This window comes from Dasypus novemcinctus, chromosome 3 (genome assembly GCF_030445035.2).
Source record: "Dasypus novemcinctus isolate mDasNov1 chromosome 3, mDasNov1.1.hap2, whole genome shotgun sequence".
NCBI classification, from domain to species: Eukaryota; Metazoa; Chordata; class Mammalia; order Cingulata; family Dasypodidae; genus Dasypus; species Dasypus novemcinctus.
The window spans coordinates 122,727,904-122,749,736 of NC_080675.1; the positions used below are offsets into that span (position 1 = coordinate 122,727,904).

The 21,833-nt window shown below is 40.3% G+C and overlaps 1 long non-coding RNA gene across 2 annotated transcripts in view; it reads left to right on the plus strand.

Moving 5' to 3' along the window:
- LOC131278004 (uncharacterized) overlaps positions 1–21,833 on the plus strand; it is a 73,950-nt gene that overhangs the window by 869 nt on the left and 51,248 nt on the right. For both annotated transcript variants that reach the window (XR_011648430.1, XR_011648429.1), the window contains exon 2: positions 8,450–8,575. This is a non-coding gene — a long non-coding RNA (uncharacterized lncRNA). The remainder of the gene's footprint in view (positions 1–8,449; positions 8,576–21,833) is intronic.

Genomic DNA, 21,833 nt, shown 5'->3' on the forward strand with positions numbered 1-21,833 from the left:
ATAGACAAACTTTTTTCGGAGGGCACCAGCCTAGAACGTTAAAAGGGAAAGCATCCTCCCCCTTGTCCAGTTCGCACACCGGTAAGGCCATGGTTGTCAGGAGTGTACCTGCCCGCTCAGCGGTGGTGCTGATTGCAGGCTCCTTAACTTCTGATCAGCTGTGCCTGGCCTTCAATGGGTATGTTTCCAACTGCCCTGGCTTTCAGCTGCAGTTCCTTAATCTCCTGCCTCTCCATCAGCAAGATGTGGTCTTCAGGCTAGAAGGTAAGAGCCGTGGTCTGCAGCTCTTAAACCAAGTTATGACCAAGGAAAGCACCGTCACCCTTCCAGAAGCCCGTAGCATGCCTCTCAAATTCTTGGCTATACCCCCAGTTTCTTTCCTCTTTTCCTTACTGGAGTTGAATCGATGACTGAAGTGATCCTCACTATAAAGACAACCAAACTATTCAAACCATCAGGAATTGTTTTAAAATCCCAGGAACCAGGGAAGGCACTAGGCGGGTCTCCTGTTGGCAGTTTCCCCTTGGACCTCGGTGGTGAGGAGTTGGGTTACACCTGAGGAATATCTAAGTTAGAACCCTGGCCTTATAGGAACAGTTTGAGATGTTAGCATGAACCCCTGAGTTTTCAGGATGCTTGTGCTGGTCCTCAACCACCCAGGGTGTGAACTTGCTTTGAGTTTTTAAGAATCCCACTTGAGCCATTTGTCTTCATGCATTTGGCCCCTTCAGGCTCTCTGCATTTAAAGCGGAAATTGATTGGGGGAGGGAAGGCATTATTTTTATTTTCATTTTCGGCCAATTATTATTGACAAAGTTCTCAAATTGGGGTAAACAGGTTCCACCCACATCTCTCCCAGCAGCTGGCAGTTAAAATGCCACACAACCTGGTGTTCTTTTCCTCTTCCTCTCCATTATTCCTACTGGGAATAGCTGAAGTTGCCGCTTGCTCTGTCTTCAGTCTTGTGAATTGTTTCAGTCTAGTGATTTAATTTCCCAGTAGCATTTGCCCTTTGCTCAAAAAAGAGCATGATCTAGTAAGCCACCTTCCTCTTGGTTTATGAAAGAAGGTGACTCAAAATGAGTATCCCTTCATGAAGTGACAAGATTAAATGGCAGCCTCTATCCACTACATTGAACTACTTATTACAAATTCTAACTCATTAAAGGTTCCTAATTATAGATTGTCTATTGGTGTTTCCTTTTACTTTTTTTTAAATCCATGTTGATGGTTATAGTTTTGGTGTATTCCTATTAATTGATGTGTACATTGAATGAATGTATCACTATCTATTTATATTTTAGACTCTTTGTATGACTACATCACAATTTACATTTTATCCAGTCTGTTTTTTTCCACTTTTTTATTAGAGCAATTGTGGGTTTACAGAAAAATCGTACAGAAAGTACAATTTCCGTATACCCTCCCTCACACACGTAGCTCTCCCCATTATTAACATTTTGCATTAGTGTGGCACCTTTGTTACAACTAATGAAAATATTATAATTATACGAACCATAGTCCAGTTTGCATTAAGGTTCTGTGTTGTACAGTTCTGGTTTTTAAAAAATTTTTATTCAGATGACACATATACATCTAAAACTTCCCATTTTAACCGCCGTCAGATACACAGTTCAGTGGTGTTAATTACATTCACAATGTTGTACTTCAAGCACCAAAACTTTTCTATCACCCCAAACAGAAACTCTGTACCATTTAAAGATTAACTCCCCATTCCCCACCTCCCATCCCATCCCCAGCCCCTAGTAACTTATATTCTAGTTTCTGACTTCATAAATTCGTGTATTCTCATTATTTCACATAGATGAGATCCTGCAATATTTGTCCTTTTGTGTCTGGCTTATTTCACTCAACATGGTATCTTCAAGGGTCATCCACACTGTAGCATGCATCAGAATTTCATTCCTTTTTACAGCTGAGTAACATTCAACTGTATGTATATAGCACATTTTGTTTACCCACTCATCTGTTGATGGACATTTGCATTGCTTCTGCCTTTTGACAATTGTTAATTATGCAGCTATTGGGAGCAGATGTGGCTCATGTGGTTGAGTGCCTGCTTCCCACCTGGGAGGTTCTGGGTTCAGTCCCTTGCCCTGGGATTGGAAAAAAAGAAAAAAAAAAAACACACCATGAACATTGGTGTGCAAATATCTGTCCAAATCCGTGCTTTCAGTTCATTTGGGTATATACCTGGAACTGGGATTGTAATGTCACATGGTAATTATATACCTAACTTTCTGAGGAATCCCAAACTGTCTTCCACGGAGGCTGTACTGTATTATATTTCCACCAACAATGCATGAGTGTTCCTATTTCTCTACATTCTCTCCAACATTTATTATTTTCTGTTTTTTTTAAATAGCAGCCATTCTAGCAGCTCTGAAATGATATCTTATTGTGGTTTTGATTTTCATTTCCCTAATGACTAATAATGTTGAGCATCTTATGTGCTTATTGACCATTGGACTATCTTCTTTGGAGAAATGTCTATTCAAGTCTTTTGCCCATTTTTAAAATTGGATTGTCTTTTTGATGAGTTGTAGGATTTCTTTATATATTCTGGGCATTAAACCCGTACCAGATACATGGTTTCCAAATATTTTCTTCCATTCTGTAAATTGTCTTTTTACCCTCTTAAAGTCCTTAGCACAGAAGTTTTTAAATTTTGATAAAGTTCCACTTATCTATTTTTTGTTGTTGTTGATCACACTTTTGTTGTAAGGTCATGTTGTCGGTGACACTTCTAAGAACACCAGGTCCTGAAGATGTTTCCTTATGTACTTTTAGGAGCTTTATAGTATTTCTTTCCTTTTTTTTTTTTTTTTTTAAGATTTATTTTTTAAAATTTCTCCCCCTCACCATTCCCCCATTATCTGCTCTCTGTGTCCATTCACTGTGGTCTTCTGTGTCTGCTTGTATTCACATTAGGTGACTCCAGGAACCAATCCTGGGACCTTCTGGAGGGGGAGAGAGGTGATTATTCTTTTGCACCACCTCAACTCCCTGTTCTGCTGTGTCTTATTATTTTCTCTCTTCTGTGTCTCTTCTTGCATCATCTTGCTGCTCCAGCTCTGCATCGGCTGGCACTCCTGCTCGGGGTGACTTTCCCGTGCCAGGTGACATTCCCATGCAGGGCAGCACTCCTGCACGGGGCTGCACTTCTATGCCAGGTTGCAGAGCCAGCACTTCACATGGGCCAGCTTGCCCTCACCAGGAGGCCCTGGGCATTGAACCCTGGACCTCCTATATAGTAGACAGAAGCCAGATTGGTTGAGCCACATCCATTTCCCTATAGTATTTGTTTCTTATGTTTAAACTTTGATACTTTGAGTTAAATTTTGTATATGGTAAGAGGTAGGGGTCCATCTTTATTCTTTGGCATATGGATATCCAGTTTCCCAGCAATATTTATTGAACAGATAATATTCAATAAATTGAGTGGACTTAGTGCCCTTGTCAAAAAATCAGTTGGCTAAAATGTATGCTGTAGACCAGGGGTTCTTAACAAAGGATCTGTGAGCTTGAATTGACTCAGCACAAGGTACTCAGAAAGCTACATAAACCAGGTTTGGTTTATGCTGTGACCATAAAAGATGTCAACCTGATAGGGTCTAAAGCAGATGTTCTTAATAATGGATCTGTGAGCTTGAATTGAAATTCAAAAAAACATTATTTTGGGAAGCGGACTTGGCCCAGTGGTTGGGGCGTCTGTCTACCACATGGGAGATCCGTGGTTCAAACCCCGGGCCTCCTTGACCTGTGTGGGGCTGGCCCATGCACAGTGCTGATGCGTGCGGGGAGTGCTGTGCCATGCAGGGGTGTCCCCAGCATAGGGGAGCCCCATGCGCAAGGAGTGCACCCCATAAGGAGAGCCGCCCAGCAGGAAAGAAAGTGCAGCCTGCCCAGGAATGGTGATGCACGCACAGAGAGCTGATACAGCAAGATGACGCAATGGAAGGAAAGACAGATTCTCCAGCTGCTGACGGGAACGGACAGGGACGGAGTGGAAGACCCAGCAGGGTGGACACAGAGAACAGACAACCAGGGCCAGGGCAGGGGGCGGGGGGAGAAAAATAAATAAATAAATCTTTAAAAAAAAAACATTATTCTTGTGGGGATGTGTTGGTACAGGTGTGCTGTATTTATTAAATAATACACAGTATAGTGTGGACTTTTAAAAAAATTAATTATTTCTCTCCCCTCCCCACCACCCCGGTTGTCTGTTCTCTGTGTCTATTTGCTGCATCTTCTTTGTTTGCTTCTGTTGTTGTCAGCTGCACGGGAATCTGTTTCCTTCTGTTGCATCATCTTGCTGTATCAGCTCTCTGTGTGTGCAGCACCATTCCTGGGCAGGCTGCACTTTCTTTCACACTGGGCGACTCTCCTTTTGGGGCACACTCCTTGCACGTGGGGCTCCCCTACGCGGGGGACACCCCTGCATGACAGGGCACTCCTTGCGCGTATCAGCACTGCGCATGGGCCAGCTCCACACTGGTCAAGGAGGCCGGGGGTTTGAACCTTGGACCTCCCATGTGGTAGACGGACGCCCTAACCACTGGGCCAAGTCCGCCGCCCAGTGTGGACTTAAATAGGGGTCCATGGCTTTCATCAGACTGGCAGAGGAGTCCGTGAAACAAAAAAGGTTAAGAACCCCTGCTATAAGGAAGGAGATGGGACTCAAGCAGCTGGGCTTTTGTCTACCATATAGGAGGTCCAGGTTTGATTCCCGTGGCCTCCTGGTGAAGGCGAGCTGGCCCATGCAGAGTGCTGGCCCACATGGAGAGCTGGCACTGTAAGATGACACAATAAAAAGAGGCACAGAGGGGAGACAATAAGAGACGCAGCAGACCAGGGAGCTGAGGTGGCACAAGAGATTGAGTGCTTCTCTCCCATTCCGGAAGGTCCCAGGATCAGTTCCCAGTGCCGCTTAAAGAGAAGACAAGCAGACACAGAACATAAAGTAAATGGACACAGAAAGCAGACAACAAGCACGAAAAAAGAAACAAAAAACGAGGGGGGTGGGGAAGAAATTTTTTTAAAAATTAAAAACCCTGCTATAGACCATGGCTAGTAATAATAGTCTAAAAATATTATCTCATAATCTGGAACAAATGTTCCACAACAATGTAGTGTTTTGGTGGAGGTGTGATGTATGGAAATTCCACACATGTGCATGATTGTTTTGTTACGTTCACAACTTCTCTTAAAATATATATATATATATGTATATTTTAATCAATTGACTATAGATGTAAGGTTTGATTTCTGAATTCTCAAATTCTAGTCCATTGATCTATATGTCTGTCCTTTTGCCTGTACCATGCTGTTGTGATTTCTGTATATTTGTAATAAATGTAAAATCAAAGTGTAAGTCCTACAATTTTATTCTTTTTCAAGATGGTTTCACTTTGCGCGGTTACCCTTCCATATGAATTTGATCATAGGCTTTTCCATTTCTGCAAAGCAGATTGGAATTGAATCAAATCTGTAAATCTTTTGGGTGGAACTGACATCTTAACAAGATTTAGCCTTTCAAACCATGAACATGAAATGTCCTTCGGTTTATTTAGGTCTCCTTTAATTCTTTCAGCAACGTTTTATAATTTTCTGTGTACACGTCCTTTACTTCCTTGGCTAAATTTATTCCTAGATATTTGATTTCTTTATTTGCTATTACTTTTTTAAAAAATTTCTCTCCCCTCCCCCCCCCAGTTGTCTGTTCTCTGTGTCTGTTTGCTGCGTGTTCTTCTTTGTCCACTTCTGTTGTTGTCAGCGGTACAGGAATCTGTGTTTCTTTTTGTTGGATCATCTTGTGTCAGCTGTCCATGTGTGCGGTGCCATTCCTGGGCAGGCTGAACTTTGTTTCATGCTGGGTGGCTTTCCTTACGGGGCACACTCCTTGCACATGGGGCTCCCCTACGCGGGGACACCCCTACGTGGCAGGGCACTCCTTGCGCGCATCAGCGCTGCGCATGGGCCAGCTGCACACGGGTCAGGGAGGCCCAGGGTTTGAACCACAGACCTCCCATGTGGTAGACGGATGCCCTAACCACTGGGCCAAGTCCGCTTCCCGCTTATTGCTTTTTAAATCAAGGAGTTATCTTACTATTTTAGCATATTGAGTTCAGATTTTTAGCATATAGAGGCAATGTGATTCTTCTGTTCCACATCTCCCTTATAGGATGGTTTTTGTCGTTTCTTCAGGTCATCCTTACTGCCATCATTTTCGAAAAGGCTGCTGTTCCCATCTGTCCTCATAACGTCATAGCAGTAATCTTTATCTATATCTGGACCCCTTGGTAATAAGTTCTGAAGTTCTTAATCCATTTCTATCAGCCTGTGTCCAACTAAATGGAGACATGAGATGTGAGAGAACAAGAACAGAAGTAACCAGCCTTCTTTGTGACCTTTTTACCTGTATGTGTACAAGGAGTCCTGCAGTGCTAATTCAGCCAGTGTTTTAACTCCTGAGACGTACTGGAGGTGTTAGAGCAAAGGCACAAAAGGCTCTCTGTGTTGCCGTACTCCTGAGTACCCTCCTTTAAGTGGGGGAAACAGGGAGTCTAAGGAATCATTTCTTCAAAGGATTGCTGAAAATTGCATTCTATCAAATGGGAAATTTGGTGTTTTGCTGCATTTGGAAAAGAGTGAATATGAGTCTTTCCTCTATCCACAATTTCATGTACTGCTGATTTATCATGGTATTGTTTCAGGGACAAAATGGTACCAAATTTATCCTTGTCCCAGTTTAACCAAGTTTGTAACGATAAAACCTCTGATAAGGAATCAGTATTTTAAAATCCCTTAATCTGATTCCTGCTACTTCTGGGTTTCTAAAGTTCATATAGTAAGAATTTATCTATTTCTTTGACTTGAATAAATTGTTAATTCCTTTGAAGTCTTAATTTATGTTGTTTTTTTCCCCAAAAAAATCTTAGTTTTGGGAGCAGATGTAGCTCAAGTGGTTGAGCACCTGCTTTCCATATAGCATGTCCTGGGTTCAATCCCCAGTACCTCCTAAACAAAATAAAACAAACAAATGAATGAAAAAACCAGCTCTTATTGGGGAGCAGTGTAGCTCAGTGATTGAGTGCCTCCTTCCCACGTGCAAGGTCCTGGGTTCAATCCCTGGTACCTCTTAAAAATGAAAACAAAACTTAGTTTTCCTTGGGATTCAATAAGACTATTGTATTTAGGAGTAACTTGAATTGTCAACAATTCCCCTTTTTATTGTCTTTCCCCCCACCCAACTAGAATAATATTTATTTCCCTTGGCAAAAAGTCAAGTGTTACATTTTTTAAAACACAAAATCCCAAACAAACACAATACCCATCACAGAAGAGGGTCAGGCAATAGTATGAAACACCCTACTTAAGATCTTTTTTTCCCTAATATACAAGTCAGTTTAAAATGATAGAAGTTCTGTGAGAACTAAGAAACCTACAGCCTGTACTTTAATAGAAAAAAATTAAGACAATTTAAAGATCTATAGCATTCAGCATTTTGCTTAATTTTCTGTTCATAGCGCATATTTCTCTAGGTTAGATGATGAGAATTCAGAACCAGTGGTATATGCCCTGTATCACCAAGTTAGGGTGGACCTGCTGTGTCCCATCCTACCCAGCAAGGGGAGAATACCCTTTTTTCTAGTCACCCTCCCCCCCACTTATACCCAGAACAGGGGGAGATTATTGTCTCTTAAAACATATTACATATAACAATGTTTCATTTTTTGGAAGAGAAGACCACACAAAATCCAGAGATTTGGGGGTGGGATGGGCTATAGAGAAACATTGCTTAAGTCTCTGGATCTGGCTGAACATGCAACTCAATAATTATTATTTCCAGTTTTTGATGTAAGTGAAAATTCAGTCCTGAGTCACAGAATCAGTTTTTCCCTCTTAACATTTATTATTTGGTATGGCTGCCATAAAACAAAACAAAACAAAACAAAAACACCATAACGTAGAGCGGGGGTTTTTAAGAAGGGGTCAATGAGCTTGAATTTAAATTAAAAAACAAAAACAACATTATTGTGGGGACATGTTGGTACAGGTGTGATATATTTATTAAATAATACACAGTATAGTATGGACTTAGTAAGGGGTCCATGGTTTTTAACGGACTGGCAAAGGGGTCCATGGAACAAAAAGAGTTCAGATCCCCTGATGTGGAGTCTCAGTCTGGCTGTTTTGATCTCTTATTAATTAGATCTAACTCTTCAGTGGATTCTCAAACTTCTAGGTAATCAGCAAATAACAACGATTGTTTCTATCAGCATTTATACCTCACTTTTCCTTGGTTAACTGTAGAGGTTAGTGAATGGTAATGAGAGCTGATTTCTGTCTACCAGGAATTCCTTGATTTCTGGTCTGCTAATGGCCTTCTTTTCTTCCAGCACTTTTTTTCACTTTGGCATTTCAGGAGGAAGGCGATGTGGAGACACTTGCTCAGGCTTCACTTTAACCTAGAATCGATCAAGTGGTTTGAGTGAATTAAGGACTAGGTGCACCCGTGTTAACACCTTGCATAAGAAGCAACATCCTAAAGGTAAGCAGCCCTGGCAAGCGAGTGGGGAAGCATTACCGTTCAGGGAGTGGGATGGTTTTTAGTGGTTTTTTTTTTTAATGTATTTTTTTTTATTAGAGAAGTTACAGGTTGACAGAAAATCATGCAGAAAATACAGAATTTCCATATAACTTCCCCCCCCCCCACCCTCCCAGTATGGACACCTTGTATTAGTGGCATTGATGAAAGACTATTATAATTGTATTATTAACTATAGTCCATAGTTTACATTAGGGTTCACTCCTTGTGTTGTATAGTCCTGTGGGTTTTTATAAAATGTTTATTCTAGTACCATACAACCTAAAACTTCCTCTTTTAACTGCATTCATATCATCATAGCTATTTTCAGACTCTCTCAGGGAGTGTTTTTCACCAGAATGTCTAGCCTCAAGAAGGAAGAAATATTTTTCCCATGTGATAATTATGTCATTGTTTCCTAACATGTTTCGCAAGCTAAACATTGGGGCCCTTAAAAGGAAGAATGATTAGCATGATGCAGCACTGACTAAGGTCAATTTGCACTTCTGGGTTCAAGTGCAAATTCTTAAATAAAGGCATAGGTCCCTCAAATAGCACTTCTCAAAAGGTGATAGTCCTTTGGAGATTAGGGACTTTTTTTCTGATACCCTATACTCCTGTTTACTTTGAAGGATAATTTATTTATCATCAAGTTTGTCCTGCATTTCCAGTTTTTAGCTGTGCTCTTCTAGGTAAATGCTGTTTGACTCAGAGTCAACTCTTTCCAGATGTTCTTTCTCTATAACCTTGTCCTTTGGACCTCATTGCTTATCTGAGGTATGCCAGTTGATCTTACTGTGCCATGGGTTCATTTTGTGTGTTGTCTCTGAACCTTTTTCTTGATCGTATCATTTCCCCAACAAGACCATTCTTCCCCACCCTTCAAAGCCCACCTTAAATCTTATCTCTTTCACGAAGTTACAAAAAATTTGCTCCCTCTTAGTGCCAAGCATTCTTTGTACTCCATAGTTGGCTTAAATCGCTGCTTTGTATTATAGTTTTTTTATAGTTGTTACTATCACATTTCCTGCATTCACACCTGTCATCTCCCTTAATGGGCCCTAAATTATTAAAAGCGTAAATCCCTGTCTTCTACTACTCCCAACTCATTATCATCATGAAGCCAAGCACATAGATGTTCAAATCCTTAATATATGACCTTTCCTTAACTCTATAATGGTCCTCAGGTACACAGAAACAATTACATTAATCAGCAGCAGCAGTTGATGGCATAGTCATCATTGATCCATACATGCATGATCCTCTTATTTATATCTAAAATGCAGTAAGAGCCATGAACCCAACACTCTGTATAAAGGGTGGGACCTTGACCAAAACATATCTAGCGCTGTGATCCTTCCCAAGTCCTGCCCTCTGTAAGCCCTTACAACTGCACAATAAGGTACGGTGCTGAGAGTGTGGCTGCCAGGGCTGACCTAGATGGAGGCCTCTAAAAAGGAATCCCAGGAAAAGGTGGAGAACCTTGAGGAACAGAAGAGGAAACGGGGAATGTAGTGGAAACCCAAAGGAGGTAGTGCATTAAGAAGTCTGGACTCCTTATTTCACAGCATGGAACCCCCAGGACTGAGGCACTGCTTTCTGACTGAAACCCTGTGGCTCCCTTTTGGATCCTGCCTGGTATCCCCACCCCTTCCCTTGTCCCACCAGCAGGACTATGACCGTAGGAGGTACCAGGTGTGTTCTTTGTACCTAGTTGCCACATGGCAGCAGGAATTACTATGACAAGATATACCAGATAGGGTGGTGTGCCCTATAGAACAATCCAGTTTTTGCAGGTGGTGGCACAAAGAGGAGCCCAGTGACAGGGTGTGCCTGCCAGGAACAAACAATCCATTCCTTCCCTGGTGCTGCTCAGGTCATCAGCATGATTCTAGAGTCACTGAGTCATCTTGGCACTGTTCCAGGAAGACTTTGGTCCCTTTTAAATTGCTGGTTGCAACTCAAAAGGACCTTAACTAATATACCTAGCCCCCTGATGGGTAGGTGAATGATGGACCGAAGAAAGGAGCCCTTAGTGGGCCACCTGATTATTCTCATCAAAAATGGTAGATGAGGGAAGCTGATGTGGCTCAAGCAATTAAGCTCCTGCCTACCACATGGGAGGTCCTGGGTTTGGTTCCTGGTGCCTCCTGGAGAAGACAAGACAGCAAGCTGGTGTGACAGGCAGGCACAGCAAGCTGATGCAACAGAGAGACACTAAAAGGAAAGACAGGCACACAACAAAGCAGGGAGCTGGGGTGGCTCAAGTGATTGACTGCCTTTCCCCCACATGGGAGGTCCCAAGTTCAGTTCCTGGTGCCTCCTAAAGAGAAGACAAGCAGACACAGAGCACACAACAAAATGGACACATAGAGCAGACAGCAAATGCAAACAATGAGGGGTGAAAATAAAACTTTTTTAAACACAATAGAGGGAGTGGATGTGGCTTATGTGGCTGAACACCTGCTTCCCACATGGGAGGTCCCAGGTTTGATCCCAGTGCCTCCTAAAAACAAAATAACAAGCAAACAAATGAAAAAAAAAACAACTCAGGGGAGCCAGTGTGGTTCAGTGGTTGAGCGCCCATGCCAGGTTCCCACATACGGAGTCCTGGTTCAATCCCGGCCCTGGTACCTCAAAAAAAAAAAAAAAAAAAAAAGTGGTAGACAAGAATCAGACATACTGGAACTGACAAACCACAATTCAGATAGATACTGAGTACCTCAAAAAAAAAAAAAAAAAAAGTGGTAGACAAGAATCAGACATACTGGAGCTGACAAACCACAATTCAGATACTGAGAACTACAAAACAAAATCTATTAAAAAAGCTGATTTGACTATAGCTCATCTAAGTTGGCTTCTTATACTCCATACCTAATGCTAACACTGTATATAAACAATTGTACATATTTTGTGATATCAATTATTCTGTACATATTATAATGCTAATCTGTTTAGCATGCTTAGACTTCATGGCCTATGGCTTATATCCAAGCTCACTCTTTACAACCTCTAGAAATTAGAGTGAACACTCTCAGACCCTTCTCCTGTTTGAAGCGTACCCAACCAGCTCTATTCTCTGAATGTTCCTCCGTGTTAGCTGCCACAAATCTTTCTTAAAAGACCAGACTATTAAAACTGAAGGGAGAGGGAAACAGATGTGGCTTAACCAATTGGGCTCCTGTCTACCATATAGGAGGTCCAGGGTTCGATGCCCAGGGCCTCCTGGTGAGGGCAAGCTGGCCCATGCAGCGACCTGGCCCATGCGGAGTGCTGGCCCACACAGGAATGCTGCCCTACACAGGAGTGCCCCCTGCGTGGGAATGCCACCCAGTGCAGGAAAGCCACCCTGCACAGGAGTGCTGGCCAACACTGAGAGCTGGTGCCGCAAGATGACGCAACAAGAAACACAGAGAGAAAATAAGAAGACATAGTAGAACAGGGAGTTGAGGTGATGCAAGAGAGTAATCGCCTCTCTCCCACTCTGGAAGGTCCCACGATCAGTTCCTGGAGCTGTCTAATGAAAATACAAGCAGACATGGAAGAACACACAGCGAATGGACACAGAGAACAGACAAAAGGGGAACTTGGGGAGGGGGGTAGAAATAAAATAAATCTTAAAAAAAAGAAACTGCAGGGAGAAGTAGACATCTCTACAATGATAGTTGGATACTTCAACACACCATTCACATCATTAGATAGAACAATTAGACAGAAGCTCAATAATGAAACAGAGAACCTAAACAATATGATAAACAAGCTAGACCTAACAAGCATATACAGAATGTTGCATTCCAAATCAGTGGGTTATATTAATACATTCTTCTCAAGTGCTCATAGATCTTTCTCCAGGATAGACCACATGTTGGGTCACAAAGCAAGTCTCAGTAAATATAAAAAGATTGAAATTATCCAAAGCACACTCTCAGATTATAATAGAATGAAGCTGGAAATCAATAATAGACAAGAAAGAGGGCAATTTGCAAACGTGTGGAGGCTAAACAACACTCCTAAACAATCAGTGAGTCAAAGAAGAAATTGTAAGAGAGATTAGTAAATATCTTGAGATGAATGAAAATGAGAACACAACTGATCAAAACTTATGATATACAACTAAATATATTTTATAAACTCACAGAGATAATTAGACTACAGGTCACCAGAAAAATAGAAGGAGGGTAGCAAATGGAAAGCTGAGGGTTATCTGTGCAGGTTGTTTATAAATCTTTGGAAATGAATAGAAATAGTGACAGCATATAATAGTGTTTGTAACTAGTAGGGTCATTATATGGACATGAGAATAGTTGAAAGGAAAATCTAAGGGCATGTGTATTACTAAAAGGAAAGCTAAAAACTAACATGGGACTGTATAAGATAGTTAAGCCTCATGTAAAGTACGAATATGGGTAATATTGCATATATGACTTTTTACAAAATATAAATACAAATATACTAGAGAGAAGGAAAAAGAATAGCAGCTATATATGGTAGGGGAAGCATAGAAAGATTGAGAGGTCGCGAGATCTGTTTGCTTGTTTTTTGTTTATTATTTTTGGAATAATGAATGTACTCTACGAATGCATAAATATGTGATTACGCCAAATGCCATTGATTGTACACTTTGGATGGATTTATGCTCTATTAATATGTTTCAATAAAATTGACTTGTTAAAGAAAAACTTATGAGATACAGCAAAGGCAGTGCCGTGAGGGAAATTAATAGCCCTAAATGCCTATATTTTAAAAAGAAGAGCTAAAATCAAAGACCTAACTGCGCAGCAGGAAGAACTAGAAAAAGAACTGCAAACCAATCCCAAAACAAGCAGGAGGAAAGAAATAATAAAGATTAGAGCAGAAATAAATGAAATTGAGAGGGGGAAAAAAAAACAATAGTGAAAATCAACAAAACTGAAAGCTGGTTCTTTGAGAAGATCAATAAAACGGACAAACCCCTATCCAGACTAACAAAGAAAAAAAGAGAAAAGATGCAAATAAGTAAAATCAGAAATGAAAGGGGTTATGTTAAAACTGATGCCACAGAAATAAAAAGGATCCTAAGAGGATATTATGAGGAAATTTATGCCAACAAATTAGACAACCTAGATGAAATGGACAAATTTCTAGAAACACATGGTAGCAGTTTGCTATGGTTATGAATTCCAAAAATAGATGTTTGTAATCTGGTCTGTACCTGGGCGAGATTAAGTTATGATTAGGGCTTTGATTGGGCCATTTCATTAGGGAGTTGAGGTGGGGACTCACAGATAAAAGGCACGGCAAAGAACAGAGTTGAGGGTTTTTGATGTTGGAGTTTGATGCTGAAATCTGAAGCTGGAGCCCCAGGAAGTAAGCACACAGAGGAAAGAGAATAAAGCCCTAGGAAGAGAGGAACCCTGAGCCCAGGAAGAAGCAAGCCCTGGGACGAGAGTTACCCTGAACCCAGAGAGAAGCAAGACCCTGAAAGGGAGGAGCCCAGGAAGCCTGAACCCTTGCAAAGGTTGGCAGCCATCTCACTCCAACACGTGAAAATAGACTTTAATGAGGGAAGTAACTTACGCTTTATGGCCTCATATCTGTAAGCTCCTACCCCAAATAAATACCCTTTATAAAAACCAACCAATTTCTGGTATTTTGTATCAGCACCCTTTTGGCTGAGTAATACACAAACAACCTACATTGACTCTATAAGAAATACAAGAACTCAATAAGCCAATCACATTGAAAGAAATTGAATCAGTTATCAAAAATCTTCCAAAAAAAAATATAAAAGTTTAAGACCAGATGGCTTTATGGCTGAATTCTACCAAGAATTTTGAAAATTAACACCAAACCTGTTTAATCTATTCCAAAAAATTGAAGAGAAGGGAAAATTGCCCAACACATTTTATGAAGCCAACATCACCCTAATATGAAAGCCAGATGAAGATACTTATGGATCAATCTCTCTAATGAACAGAGATGCATAAATTCTCAACAAAATACTTGTAAATAGAATTCAGTATAGGAGGCAGATGTTACTCAAGTGATTGGGCTTCCACCTACCACATGAGAGATCTGTGGTTTAGTTCCCGGTGCCTTCTAAGAAGACTGCAAGCTGGTGTGACGGGCAGGTATGGTAAGCTGACACAAGATGACTCAACAAGAGACACAAGAAGAAAGACATAATGAGGACACAACAAAGCAGGGAGCAGAGGTTTCAGGTGCCTCCTAAAGAGGACGAGCAGGACAGCAAGCTGGTGTGACAAGATGATGCAACAAGAGACACAAGAGGAAAAGCATAAGGAGAGGCACAAAAAGCAGGGAACAGAGGTGGCTTAAGCAATTAAGTGCCTCCCTCCCACACCAGAGGTCCCAGATTCAGTTCCCAGTGCCTCCTAAAGAAACAAAGAAGACAAACAGCAACTGCAAACAATGAGGGGGTGGGAAGAGATTTAAAAAAAAAAAGAATCCAACAGTGTATCAAAATAATTATATATCACAAGCAAGAGGTTTTTATTCCTGGTGTGCAGGGTGGTTCAACATAAGAAAATCAACCTACACCAAATTAAGAAATTGAAAGACAAACACCACATGATCATCTCAATTCATGCAGAGAAGGCATTCAACAAAATCTAGCATCCATTCTTGATAAAAGCACTTTGAAAGATAGGAATAGAAGGAAAGTTCCTCAATATGATAAAGGGCATATAATGAAAATGCCATGGGCAACATCGTACTCAGTGGGGAAACGTTGAAAGCTTTCATTCTCAGATCAAGAGGAAAACAAGGATGCCCAATGTCACCACTGTTATTCAACATTGTACTTAGAAGTTCTAGCTAGAGCAATTAGAGATGAAAAAAAGGTATCCAAATAGGAAAAGAGGAAGTAAAACTCTTACTATTCGCAGATGACAGATAATGGATGGAATTAGAAAATTCCAAAATGTCTACAATAAAACTACTTTGGCTAATAAACGAGTTCAGCAGAGTGGCAGGGTACAAGATCGATATGCAAGAATCAGTAATATTTCTGTACACTAATACTGAACAATCTGAGGAGGAAATCAAGGGAAAAAATACAATTTATAATAACACAAAAAGACTCAAATACCTAAGAATCAATTTAACCAAAGTACAGGACCTATATTCAGAAAACTACAAAACACTGTTTTAAAAAAATTAAAGACCTAAACAAATGGAAAGACAGTCCATGTTCATGGATTAGAAGACTAAATATCATGAAAATGTCAGTCTTACCCAAACTGATGTATAGATTCAATGCAGTACTGATGAGAATTCCAACAGCCTACTTTACAGAAATAAAAAGGCAATTACCAAATTTATTTGTAAAGGAAAGCCTGAATACCCAAAAACATTCTAAAAAAGAAGAGCAATGTGAGAGGAATTTCATTGCCTGACCTTGAAATTGATTACAAAGCTACAGTGGTCAAAACAGCATGGTCTTTGCATATAGATAGACATATCGCTCAGTGGAATAGATTTGAGATTCCAGAAATAAACTCTTACCTCTACAGCCAACTGGTTTTTCACAAACCTGTAAGAAACAAAGATTAGTTTAGTTTTTACATAAAGGAAGAAAATATTGATTAATGTAACCTGGCAGCCTACTGCCTCTGTCTCCCACTCCCGAGTTAAACAGCAACAAAGGAAACCAGCTTAAGCCAGTCCTATAGGCAGTAAAAAAAGATGCACAAGAAAGAACTAAGTCAATACCAATTCAGCACTGAATCCACTCCTTATTTGGCAAAGGGGAGCAGGTAAAAATTAAAATGGTTGGAATGTGATGGGGGAAGCGGTTAATCACAAACTTTTGCGCAGGAAAGTTAGATCCTCTTGGATAGGCTGTAACTTCAGAAGTATCCGATCTATGGGGAAACAGAGGAAGGGCTTGTGTGCTAGGCTTCGGGGTATAAATTGTGTCATTTTTCTTTGTTCGGGGCGCCAGCCACGTTTTCTGGTTGTGCGCCCCTTCTTGCAAGATTGAGAATAAATTCTTTTCTTCTCCACAATCAGGTGAGCCTTATTTTCTTCCAGAAGATTTCTTTCTAACAAACCTACCAAGTCCATGTTTTTGTTTTTGTTTTTTTCTGAACAAGTCCATGTAAATGGAACAAAACAGTCTCTTCAACAGATGGGTATACATAACCAAAAGAATGAAAGAGGACCCCTATCTTACTCCCTATATAAGAATCAACTCGAGTTTGAGTTCCAGGAAGATGGCAGACTAGAAAGACACAAAACTCTCTTCTCAGAAAAATAGCTAGAGGACAGGCAGAAACAGCCTGGGAAAAAATCTAGGGTTTAGGACACCAGGGGAAGGCTGGATATCACCCAGAGGAGAGAGGGGCAAAGGAAAAGAATCACAATGGCAAAACCGAGTTAAAAGCCACAGCTGCAAATGCCAGCATTTTCCCACACCCTATAGGCACTTTTGAATTCTCAGGCCTCCAGGCCAGTGGCTGCAGACAAAGGGCGCCTCAGGGATCCACCTCCTCAGGAAAGGGGAGAGAGAGGGATGCAACCTAAGGCTGACTCAGATTTGATCTTCTGTGACCCACAGCCTTTCCAAGCTAGGTGGGGAAGCACTGATGTTTGCCTTGGGAGCTGGACAGGCCTAAAGAGATCCAACCCTCTCTAGCTCCCTCTCTACCGACTGCGACTGGTTGTTGAGGACACAGAGGGGAGTGGAATATTTCCTACTTGGAAAAAGGAAGAGGGCTGGCAGCAAATGTTGGAGCCTCTGAGAAAATTTGAATTATGGGGCTGTTTTTTTTTTCCATCTTCATAAATTGATTTATATTTACATTTTATATAAATGGAGTCATACAATATGTTACTTAACATAGTTCATAGTAATGCAATCATACAGTAATTGTCCTTTTGTGTCTGGCTTGCTTCACTGAACATAATGTCCTCCAGGTTCATCCATCTTGTCATATGTTTTACGACTATTTCTTCTTAGAGCCGCATAATATTCCATCATGTGTATACTCCACACTTTTGTTAATCCATTCATTGGTTGATGGGCATCTGGGTTGTTTCTATCTTTTGGCAATTGTGAATAATGCTGCTATGAACATTGGTGTGCAGATGTGTCTGTTTGTGTCACTGCTCTCAGTTCTGGGTATATACCCAGTAGTGGTTGCAGGATCAAATGGCAAGTCTATATTAACTTCTTTAGAAACTCCCAAACAGTCCTCCACAGTGGCTGTACCATTCTGCATTCCCACCAAGAGCAAATAAGTGTTCCTATCTCTCCACATCCTCTCCAGCACTTGTAGTTCTGTCTTTTTAATAGTGGCCATTTTGACAGGTGTGAAATGATATCAATTATGAGGCTCTTAGCCTCCAGGGAGGAACCTCTGTCTTATCGATCCAGTCCTATTGCAGGGAACACCTGCCAACCAGGCATTGAACTGAGAGAGCTGCCAAGATCACCATCTGCTGGCAACCCAAAGAAATGCATGTGAAGAAATTAAAAGCAAATAAGAGAGATGTTTTCCAGCCTTTACAGCCTCCTTCCCCAAGGCCTAGTAAGCAGATCTGCAGCCCATTACTAGTCCAGGGCCCATATTTGAGCAACTAACAGGGACAATCTAAAGACCCATAACAGTTTAAACCAAGAATCAAAGAACAGCAGTAGTATACTGCCTCCTACCACTAAATCCCTACAAAAGAGAGAGGAATTGAGTTGAGCTTCTGAGTAAACTCACCACCCTAAACAGATGCCTAGACATCAACAAAAAAATTACAAGCCATGCTAAGAAAATGGATGAAATGGCAAAGAAAAGGAACATATTAAAGCCCCAGAAGAGATGCAGGATTTGAGACAACTAATCAATGAAATGTACACAAATTTCCAAAATCAAATTAGTGTGTTGAAAGACAGTTTGGCTAAAGAGATAAAGGACATCAAGACAAATGACTCAATTTAAATAAGACTTGAAAAGACATTGGTCTAAAATATAAATACTAATGGCATGAAAACATGCTCAACATCACTAGCAATTAGGGAAATGCAGACAAAACTACAATGTGGTATCATTTCACACCTATCAATATGGTCACTATTAAAAAGACAGAGCTACAGGTGTTGGAGAGGATGTGGAGAGAGAGGAACACTTACTGCTGTTGGTGGGAATGTAGAATGGTAAAGCCACTGTGGAGGACTGTTTGGTAGTTCCCAAAGAAGTTGAACATAGATTTTCCATGTGACCTAGCAATATCACTACTAGGTATGTATCCAGAAGAACTGAGAGCAGTGACACAAACAGACACATCTGCACACCAATGTTCATAGCAGCATTATTCACAATTGCAAAAAGATGGAAACAACCTAGGTGTCCATCAACCGATGAATGGATCAACAAACTGTGGAGTGTACACATGATGGAATATTATGCAGCTGTAAGAAGAAATGAAGACGTTAAGCATATGACAACATGGATGAAACTGGTGAGTGAAGCAAGCCAGACACAAAAGGACAAATACTGTGTGATTGTTCTATTATGAGCTAAATATATTGTGTAAATTCATGGAGTTAATAACTAGGATATAGGTCACCAGAAAACAGAATGAGCTAGAGAATGGAAAGCTCTAACTTGTACAGAATTGATAAAAAGGATGTGTGTTAATCTTTGGAAATGAGTAGAAAAGGTGAAAGTGTTGTAGAATTTGAGAGACGTTCAATTACTTGAGTATAGAGAGGCCAGGACTCAGGAATGATTTTGAGAAGGAAAAATGGTTTATTGACCGCCGGCCGGACTCGGGAACTTTCTGTTTGAATCCCGAGCCCCAACAAGATTTTTTAGTCCCTTTTATACAGAGAGGAAAGGCCAAATGGTCCTTTTGTTTCAGTTCTCAATAGGCTTGAATTAGCATTTATTTCCACATCTTAGTAAGCTTTTAGCATGGACCTCAGGCATTCGATAAGCTTTTATCATATTTGCTTTGCATTTCCCCTGAATACTTAGTTTATAGACCTTGCATTGTTAAACTGTCTCCTGCTCACCAAGGGCAGGACTGCAACCTTTCATCATCCCACACCCACAAGTCACAGATAGTTTAGGTATCTCTGAAGAGACAAAGAGCCTGCCACCCATAGCCCACATCAAAAGGACAACATAATATTTGTAACTAGCAGTGCTAGTCTATGGGTAATGACAGCGGTTTAAAAGGAAAGTCTAAGATCATGTATAAAACTAAAAGGAAAGCTAAAAAATGTAGCATGGGACTGGATAGCATAGTAAAACTTCATGTGAAATATGAGTATGGGTAATATTACATATATAAGACTGTTTTTCTTTGAAACTGAACAAATATGTGTTAATGTTACAAGATGTTAATATCAGGGGAAAAGACCTATTATGCTAATTGAAAGAAATCAGACACAAAGTAGTACATATTGTATGATTCCACTTATATAAAATGTAAATATAAATCAATTTATAAAGGTGAAATTAGATTAGTGGTATGTAGGGCTGGGGAAGGATAGAGAGGTTGAGAGGTGATTGCTAAGGGGTGTGAAGTTTTTCTTTTTGGAGTAATGAAATTGTTCTAAAATTTTTTGTGGTCATGAATGCATATCACTGTGATAATACTTAAAGCCATTTATTGTACACTTTTGGATAGCTTGTATGGTATGTGGATGTATCTCAATAAAACAGCTGAAAAAAAATATCTGTCACTAGCTGGTTACGGAATCAAGTCTTTCGCCCATTTTTAAATAGAATTGTCTTTTTGTTATGAGTTATGAGTTCTATATATATTCTGGACATTAAACCTTTATCAATACATAGTTTCCAAATATTTTTCTCATTTTGTGAGTTGTCTTTTTACTTTCTTGATAATGTCCTTTGCACAGAAGTTTTGATTTTTGATGAAGTCCCATCTATCTATTTTTTCTTTTGTTGCTTGCACTTTGGTTGTATAGTCTAAGGGACCATTGCCTAACATGAGGTCCTGAAGATGTTTCCCTAGGCTTTCTTCTAGGATTTTTATAGTTTTGATTCTTTATAGTTAGGTCATTGATCCATTTAGTGTTAAATTATATATATGGTATAATATGGTATAATAACCTTCATTCTTTTGCATATGGATATTCAGTTTTCCCAGCACCATTTGTTAAGTGGACTTGGCACCTTATCAAAAATCAGAAGGCCATAGGTGTATCCAAGGTTTTTGTTACATGAGAAAAATGAATCTCTGTTTAAGTCTCTGTAGGTTGATTTTTCTATTACTTTCAGCCAAGTATATTCCTAATTGATACATTCCTGCTTACAGGAGATGCTTAATAAACTATTTTTCTACCAAATTCTACAGAGGGGATGAGATATTTGAACTAGGACCAAGTCATGGATGTCATATTTGAAATCATGTCTTTTCCAGAGGAAAAAAAAAACTGAAAAGAAAAAGTGTCCACATCCCTTTTGATGTCTTCACAACATTTGTAGAAAAGGGTTATGAGGATCAAGAGGAACTTTTCTTCAAAATATGTAGAAAAAGATTGCAGACAAGCTCAGAGAGAATGAGAAAAGATCAGTCATAGCAGTGCACAAAGCAGAGAGACTTAGAGTATTTGTCAAGGGGTGGCAACTGTTAAAGTAGCAAGAGAGGAAGAAGACCTGGCAGAGGAACATGTGGTTTTAGCTAAAATAGTCATAGCCATTTGTGCTTCTTCTCATAACCCAGAGAGTAATTCCTCTGTAATCTGTGCTCCCAAATTAGACCGTCCTGGAATTAATATCGTAACAGTGAGCATAAGAATGGCTTTTAAAAATCAAGCTCATTTCATTCTAAAAACCAGACATTGAAGTTTTCTAAAAACAAATGTATTTCAGCTTGATTGTAATTACATGTTTCTAACACCCAGAAAATCAAGCAACTAAAGCAAGAGTAAATTTGATTTAACAGATATGTAATAAGCACATCCAGAGAAGTCCTGATTTGGCAGGAAATTGGTTTCCTACTAAAAAGTCAGGCAGTCCCCTGAAGGGACTGGAAAGGGAAGGAAAGGCCCATCACCCACCCTCAGGGTTCGCTTGTCCTTCCTGTTTCCCCCACTGGAGACAAACCAGCTATTCAGCCAGAGAGAATTATTTGTCAGCAGGCAGTTGTCAAGATGGGTTGACAGTTCTGACCACAGACCTTTCCACAGCTCTGTATATCTTTTAAGCTGCTTTCCAGTAACTGTGAGCTGCACTCAAGGGTGGGATTACTGCCT